Source organism: Gracilinanus agilis, chromosome 6 (assembly GCF_016433145.1).
Source record: "Gracilinanus agilis isolate LMUSP501 chromosome 6, AgileGrace, whole genome shotgun sequence".
Classification (NCBI taxonomy): domain Eukaryota; kingdom Metazoa; phylum Chordata; class Mammalia; order Didelphimorphia; family Didelphidae; genus Gracilinanus; species Gracilinanus agilis.
In genome coordinates this window covers 281,721,948-281,731,063 of record NC_058135.1, presented here as the reverse complement: position 1 = coordinate 281,731,063, position 9,116 = coordinate 281,721,948, and the positions used below count along the sequence as shown (strand labels likewise).

General features: G+C 38.3%; 1 pseudogene; it reads left to right on the top strand.

Moving 5' to 3' along the window:
* The first annotated feature begins 2,246 nt into the window (after window positions 1-2,246).
* The window catches only part of LOC123252738, an 18,367-nt pseudogene continuing 11,497 nt past the window's right edge, over window positions 2,247-9,116 (top strand).

Sequence of the window (9,116 nt, the reverse complement as noted above, 5' to 3'; positions counted from 1 at the left end):
ATTTGGTTTTGAAGAATCATATTGTTTAATTTCCAATTGGTTTTTGACTTGCCTGTCCAGGTGCCCTTACTGATTATTATTTTTATCGCATTATGATCTGAGAAGGTTACATTTATTATATCTGCTCTTTTGCATTTGTTTGCCATGATTCTATGCCCTATTACATGGTCAATCTTTGTAAATGTACCATGTGCAGCTGAAAAGAAGGTGTATTCCTTTTTGTCCCTATTTATTTTTCTCCACATATCAATTAGATCTAATTTTTCTAGGACTTCATTTATCTCTCTTACCTCTTTCTTATTTATTTTTTGGTTTGATTTATCTAGATCTGAAAGAGGAATATTTAGATCTCCCACTATTATGGTTTTACTATCTATTTCCTTCTTGAGCTCTGCCAGTTTCTCCTTTAAGAATTTGGATGCTATACCACTTGGTGCATATATATTGAGCAGTGTTATTTCCTCATTGTTTATACTGCCTTTAATCAGGATGTAATGACCTTCCCTGTCTTTTTTAATCATACCTATTTTTACTTTGGCTTTGTCAGAGATCATGATAGCCACTCCTGCCTTCTTTTTCTCATTTGATGCCCAAAAGATTTTGCTCATACCCTTAACCTTGAACTTGTGTGTGTCTACCCGCCTCATATGTGTTTCTTGTAGACAACCTATGGTAGGATTTTGGTTTCTGAACCACTCTGCTATTTGCTTCCGTTTTATGAGTGAGTTCATCCCGTTCACATTCAGAGTTACAATTGTTAGTTGTGTATTCACTGACATTTTTTGTATCCTCCCCTAGACCCACTCCTTCTTATTGCACTATTTTCTTTTACACCAGTGGTTTGCTTTCAGCCAGTATCCCTTATCCCCTCCCTTGATTGACTTCCCTTTCTGTCCCCTCCCTTGTTGTTCCCTTATTTTTGTTTTTTTTTTTTTAAAGACCAAATGAATTCCCTCCCCCTTCTTCTTCCCTCCCTTTTTGGCCTCCCCACTCCCCTGCTCCCTTTGGTTTATCCCTTCTGACTTTCTCAGTAGGGTTAGATGGAGTTTTTTATCCAGATGGATAATAAAGCTACTCTTCCTTCTCCGGGTTGATTATACTGAGAGTAAGGTTTGATTATTACCTCTTAATGCTCTCTTCCTCTCCTTCTTATGGTAGTATTTATCCCCTCCCCTTCCCATGCCCTCTTTGTGTGTAATAGAATATCTTATTTTTCTTATTTACTCGGATTTTTCTTGGTGTCCCCTACTCTTCCTCCCCTCTTTCCCACCCCCCATGTCATCTTAGACCATTTAGTATCCTGTCCTCTCCCTATGAATTATTCTTCTGGTTGCTATACTAGTGAATATTATAATAGTGTATAGAGTTCACTTCAGAGAATTATACATAGCATTTCTCCACCTAGTAATACAGATACTTAGATCTTATTTATGCCCTTAAAGATTCAAGCTTAAAAGACTATGAGTTTTCTTTCTTTTCCCTCTGTTTCTTATTTACCTTTTCATCATCTTTCTCTTGATATCTGTGGTTGAGTGTCAAACTTTCCAATTAGTCCCGGTCTCTTTTGTGCAAAAACTTGGAATTCTTCAATTTTGTTGAAACACATAGTAGATTCTTAGTAAAGGATTTGGGGAGTAGAATACTCATAGCAGAATGAACTTCTGGAAGCTGCCCAAACCTTCCCCTTCCAACCCCCCATATTTGTTTCCTTTATATCAGACTCCAGTATCCATAAGTGAGGTGGGGAGTGGGGGGTGGGTATTGGCTGCTGGGAGGAGGCTATGAACTCTGTGGCCTATTTCCCCCTGGCATAATGAGGAATTGTAACTATAGACTGGAGTTTTCTCATGGTTAGGATAAACTGATTTGTAAAAAGTGGTTTCTTAGAGCCAGCTTAATTTAAGACAAAAACTCTTATTTTCCAGTTTATTCAATCAGTTCTGACTCAATCAAGCATTAATAAGAATTTATTAAGTGTGTAGTAAGTGCTTGGCCCCTTTTTATGTATTCTAAATGTGTAAATGGAACTCCTTCCTCCCAGGGTCTTGATCTTTCTTCTTGCCCAACCCATCCCATTTGCATGCCTGGATATCACCTGAACATTGCAAACAGAGGTCACAGGTGAAGAGCCTTAGGAACATGACCTGGAACTAAAGGTTACAGGGCCAAGTTCAAGAGAAAGAATAAAGGTGTGGGGTAAGTCACACCCCATCTCTCTATTCCCTGTGAGGTAATGTGGAAGGACCATGGCTGAGGGAGACAGCCATGTGGAGAAACACGTGGTCAGAGTTAGGTTAGGTTAGGCTTAAATTTCTATATATCTGCTTTTTCTATTTCAAGTGATCATTAATAAACTCTGTGGAAAATAAAAACCTGGAGTTATTAATTTTAATCTAATACAAATTAGGAAACAAACATAAAAGTGAGAAAGTCTCAATTTAAATAGAGGATACAAAATATAGTTAAATGGCGACAAGGGAAGAATGCTTTGGTGTAGGAGTCATAGGTATTCGGAGTGGAGTGTAGATATAGGGTCATAGGTTGCTCAGTCTTTTTCAGGACCAATTTGATTACAGTACCTTGAGGATAAGTGAAGAGAAGGAATGAAGAGGTCATGCATATGGTGCCTTGTATATGGCAAGATGACCTCAATGCCCAGACCCTACTATTCTGGTAGATGTTTGGTAAGGAAGAAGCATGGTCTAGAAATGTGGATCAGCTAGAAATAGGATTAAGTAAGGATTCACTCACCTGAGTGAGTTCCCAAAGTTAAGTAGGTTTACAGCTTACTCACATATTCTTTGATTTTGGAGAGGAGTTTAAGGTCTCTGGAGGATCCTAGACTTGAATCAGAGTGAGTCTTTCTCCTTTAGTATAGATATTTATATAGCACTAGTCAGTCTTAAATCAGTTCACTTTGTTTTGATCTATGACCACAATGAGCTTCCTTCCACATGTGGGTCATATCTAGGACTGGAATAGAGAGTATATTTGGATCTAGAACCACAAACCCATACCCACAATTTTTTTTTCGATTCATGTTTATTTTATTAAAATCAAAGCACCACAGTCTGCCAAAAACAAAACATTCCATACATAGCAGTAACAAATGTTCCTGCCTCAGATGTCCTTCACAATAAAATGATTCCTCCGTGGTCTGTAATCTGATTGGCTAGCATTATTCAGGAACAAGATCCACCAGTGTAATACCCACAATTTTAAAGTAGTTTTGGATTTCTATCTATCCATGTGAAAGACATCACCCTTTGCCTTGGTATTTCAACTGGATATCTTTAAGGTCTTTCATATCCATTCCTCATTTTATCTTTTCAACAACCTAAAACCTGCTTTAGGGATAACCATTCCCAATTTATTTCATAAACACACATTGGGCATGGCTCCTTGCCTCTTTACCATCCTGGATATCCCCTTCTATCTGTTCTCCAGTTTATCAATGCTCCTCCTATGATGTAGAACCCAAAACTTAATGTGATAGCTAGTTGTGGTCAGACCAGAAAGGATGATGACATCGCTTTGTACTCCATCATTCCAGACCCCATACCTCTCTTTGTGCAGCTTAAGATTGCATTTGCTTCTTTGGATATAATTTCATCAACTCATTTTTTTCCTTCAAGGGTGAACATTGCATGAGGTTAAGGGAAGGAATCAATGACCTCCTGTTTCATATGACTTCTTTTCTCTTCTTACAGCATTACAAGTGATCTCATGGAGTCCCAGGATGCTTCAAAGCCAGGCCCTATATCCTTCCCACAGGGGCCAATTGTTGTACCTGTACAGTATCAACATCAGAGGAAAGAACCCCAGAAAATCCTGAAAGGAGATCCCAAGGCATTGGGGGTGAGTTCAGGTCCCTCAACCCTGGGAGAACAGATTTGTATTTTTAACTGTAAGTGACCTACCTTTTTAGAAGTTTGAGAGTTAGAAGAAATTGGTTTTGCTTTTATTTTTATATTGGTAGATATTAGAATAATCTAACATAAAGTATGTGTGTAATAAATGTTTGTTGAATGATTAACTGGCCTTAAAAATCTTCAAGTTTTTATGACAAAAAAAAGGTATCCCCTTTCAGAGAAAGAACTATTAGAGTTGGAATGCAGATGAAAACACAAGATTTTTTCACTTGTTTATTTGGATTTTTGTTTGGAGGTTTTGGTTTTATATGATTATTTACTTAAAAATGAACAAAACAGAATTAAAAAAGAAAGAAAAGAAAGAAAAAAATCATCATTATGATACTGTGAGAACTTGAATGAATCTCAAAAGTCATCTCATTCACCCTCTTTCCTCATTAAATAGCTGAGGAAACTGAATTTCTGATGGGTTCATTGGCTTGCCCAAGGTTACAGAATTAAGATGTAGCAGACCTCCATTTTGAACCAAATTAATGACTACAAATCCATGTTGTATCGCATGAAAAGTCTTCCACATTATATAGATGAATCAGTTAACGGGATATGAGAGCTCAAGGAGATGGGACTAAAGAACAGTGCTCCAAATTTGAATCCCTGTCTCTTTTCTCAACATTCTGTGGTATTTCCATTTCAGCTATATAGACTGCCTCAGCATTGTGACTTTTCAGTTACTCAGTAGCTTTCTGGATGAGTTGAAATTGTACAAGGCACCCAAAAAATATCCAGTTAGTATCAGAGAGGGATATTTCCACCTGTTTCCTGAATGCCCTGCTCTAAATCAGTACTGAAAAGCTTAAGGAGAATTCAGTGTGGAGTTCCATATCTGGAACTCATGTTAGGAGTCATTTAGCTTGGACAGGGGTTGAGGGGGAAGGGTAAGGAAGGAAAGGAATAAGATTTTCAGTTTGGCTATAAATATGAGGAGGAATGGGGACCAATATGTGAGGGTAGAGTAGGATTTCCTAATGAAGTCTCTAATTTCCCTTCTTGCCCCAATATCTCCTCTGGGAAGGCTTCATAGTTGAATAAAAAAAGAAGAGGGCAGAAGGAAAAAGAAGGTGAGGAAGAGAAAAAAGATAATTTCTCAGCTCTCAGCATCTCAGTGAGGTGAATGTTTCCTTGGTGTTCCAGAGGGATACATGAACATAATTTCTGAGGCTTGTTTGTCTTTTATTTTTTTTTCTTGGATCATGGGCAAGTGTGTTCCCGTAAATGTTTAAGAACTTGTGTTCTGGGAAAAAATGTCAGCATGACACACTTTTAGTTTTAATCTTCATTGTTATTTTTATTTATTATCTTCATTAATTATTATTTCTTCAATCTTGATGATCAACAAAATGATACAATCAAATACTGTTTTTGAGCATTTCCCAATTTCAGAGGTGTATATACACATGCAGAAATTGTAATACTTGAGTTTCTTGTGAGCCATTTAGAGTTTATTCCAGCACAACCATTAAGGTATCAATTTTTGCGGATCATAGAAAACCAAGACATTAATTTCAATCATTATAGTCATAATGGAGATAACACTAACCCTTTAAAGCTATTGCATTAAGTATTATTTTTGGTTATCTTCTTCATGGAAGAATGGGAAAATGGCAAGCTGGCTTCCAGGGATGTCCTATAGAGGATGGCTATCCCAGGCATACAGAATCACATCAATTTTCTAGATAGCATTAACTTTCTTCAACCCACCAAGAAAGCCTCCATGGTTGCCCAGGGTATATGTCTTTCCCTTGGTTTTGGGTGGAACATGTGATTTAACTGGTGTAAGGTGATCTTGAAGAGAAAATTTGTTTTGCCGAAGCTATGCTCTTTAACATTCACATAGCATTGTTTAGGGGGTTAGGGGGAATTCTTTGAGTCAATATGACTTGCCTAGGATTATACTAACAGTGTGTGAAAGAGGGGGGAATCAGGGTTATAAGATGATAAATTTAAAAGTGGGAGAATCTTTGGCATAATGGAGTCCAATGCTCTTCTTTTACAGATGAGGAAGCTGAGGTCCAGAGAGCTTAAAAAATGACTTGTTTAGTCAGTCATAACCCATTTGTATCTGAAGTAGAACTTTAATCCTGGTCACTATGACTCCTAGATCTGCTACTTTTCTACCATGCAACATTGCCTCTGATATTTTGCTTACTAAGAGTAATCACTCTACTTTGTAAAAGCTTTAGAGTCTGCCAAGTAATTGTCAAACTGGAAAAAACACAGAACTATTGGTCAGAAAAAGCACTCTTTAATTATGGAGAAGAGTTCATCACTTAATTAGGTTTCCTTGTGTTATGGGGTTATAATGGTGAACCCCTGAGTTTGGGAAGGATACCTTTTGCAAGACTCCAAACTTAGCTTAAAGGTAAAAAGAGAAATTTATTAATTTGGAAAGTAATGTTGAGAATGGTTAGGAGAATAGCAAGGTGGGATAGTAAGGTGAAATAGCATGGTGGAACAGCTAGATGGGGAGGTATTCCTTGGGGCAGGGGGGACAGCATGGATGGAAAATCTTTCTCCTTCAGTTACGGTGTGAGTGGAACAACCCTAGGGGTTGCTCCCTGAATGCTTCAGTTCAGGGGTTTTTATACTCTTTACAACAGTGAGTATGTGACTCTAGTGTGGTAACCACTCAGGCACTTGGTGAGGGTTTTGGTCTGCCTGAAGACATAGGGGGTGACCCTCATAGTTCAGAGGACAGGTGGATGTCTGAGATACAATCTGATGATAACAAGGTGTAACCTGGAGGTGCATCTCCAAATCCATTTCAAACTAAGACTAATCTCAGGGCCTTACAGGAGCTATTAGATGTTCTTTGGGTTAGGAGTCACAAGGACAGAAAAGAGGGAGGGAATTTCCCTGTTTACAGTTTGCCTGGGTTAAATGGTTCAGTGTCCCTGCCATCTCTGTACAATGCCCATGTCACTTGCAGAGCTGTGTGCTACAAACCCATGCAGAGTTCCCAGACTTTGCCAGCTCTGGTCACTGAACTCCTTGGAGTGCCACCAAGGGAGATGACCACTTCAAAGAGTCATTACAATTGGGGATCCTATATACTTCTTGGGGAACCATAGATGGGAGAGAATAGTTGATTGACTTTATAATGGTAACAAAGAAAGTGAGGAGTCCTAGATAGGAATAATACTGAGAGGCTTAAATTTTACATTGGTAGAAAAGGGAAAGATCCAGCCAAGGGCTGGGCTACCTTGGTAAAGGAGTTTGGCTTAAGGGGAGAAACCACTGGGACAAAAGAAATACTTAACAGGTGATGAGATTATCCATCTTTACCTAAACTATTTTAAGGTTTATTGTTAGTCTGAAATACCTAAAGTGGGTTTTTCCCTCAGGGGGAAACTCATGTGACAAGATCAAACTCAAGATCTTCACCTTCAAGCTAACTAAACTGGGGGGACATCAGACCTCACAAGGCTATAAGATTTGGGGTTTCTAGGTTCCAAGTCGACATATTCTATATGCATTTGGAGCAGCCAGATGTTTAAGTTCTTAGACTACTGGGCCCGAAGTAAGGAATTCTCATATTCCTAAATTCAAATCCAGCCTCCAACATTTACTCCCTGTGTGATCCTGGGCAATTCATTTTACCCTGTTTGCCTCAGTTTCCTTATCTATAAAATGACTTGGAGAAGGAAATGAGGAATCACTCCAATATCTTTGTTAAGAAAACTCCACTTAGGCTCAGGAAGAGTTGAATATGACTCAGCAGCAATCACTATGCATACTATTTAATATAATTGTGTTTATAACATTTCAATTGTTGAATTGTTTTTTTTTTTTTTTTTATTCTGGTCCTACTACATTTTAGTAGTGAGCTTTTAAAAAAAATCATTATAAATACAAGTATGACAACTCTTTCATTCATGATCTTAGGAAATTTCCAGGCATATTAGAAAGTTAAATCAAGTGTCTCCACCGCCCCCTCCCTATCAGTATATGGAAGAGGTACCCTCTGAATCCAGTTCTTCCTGACTTTTACTGATTTCTCTATTCACTACAACAGGACGCCCTCTGCCTTTCATGAACTCAAATGATTATAGGATTTTAGAGCAACAAGGCACCTTACAGATCTTCTAGCCCAGCCCCTTCATTTGACCGATGAAGAAACTGAGTCCCAGAGAGACAAAGAGGCTTGCCCAGGATTCTAGAGGTTATAAGTGGTGGAGTTGGGAGTGAATTCTAATTCCTTTAATTTGAAATACCAGTCAATAATTTAACTAAATAATTAATAATTTAAAAAAATAACCCTCTACTGCATTAGCTCTATGTCCAGAGAGAAGTAAATCAGTCATTTTTCTCTTTTCTCATTTGAATCTCTTTCTCTTCCAGACTGTCCAGATCATGATTGCCTTGATGAATCTCGCCTTAGGCATGTTTTTTATTTGTATACCTCAGAATGTTTTTGGAATGCCCTATTTTCTGTGGCACACTGGCTACGTATTCTGGGGAACAGCATTTGTGAGTATAGTTATTGAACATATTTCTGAAATGTATTCTTCCCCTTTGCTCCCCGCAGACAGAAGGGAACCTGGGTCTCAACAACATGTGCTGTCTGTGCAAGGCTTTTCTTTCTCTACTTCCAGTTGGGGATGCAGGGAACAGTAGATATTCACAGGCACATGCATATGAGGAAGAGTTGACATATACATACATAAACACGTAGGTAAAGGTTGAAATATATTTATATAATGTGCATGTGCTTGTTTGGACATAGATATGCAGACATACATTCAATCCTCAGCATTCATGCAATTGATTTTCCCCAACCTCAAGCATTTGGATTATTTTATTAGTAACTTCATTTTAACTTTCACATTGGGAATGATGCACATTCACAACTATGTCCAAGAAGAGAAAAACAAAACAAAGCAGAGATCCAATGGGACCAAAGGCCCAGTATCCTATTTTACATCTCTCCGGTCTTGTTCACATCACAGATTTCTGCATTTGTTGCATATTTACCTTACCTTTAAAACTCAAGTTTTGTGTGTGTAGATAGAATTCTCTTCCCAAAGCCCATCTTACCCAGCATCCCATTTGCGTGCTTACAATGCATGAATGTATGGAGGATAAAGTTTTGGTGTGGCACCTCTCTCTCTCTCTGTCTCTCTCTCTGTCTCTCTCTCTGTCTCTCTCTCTGTCTCTCTCTCTGTCTCTCTCTCTGTCTCTCTCTCT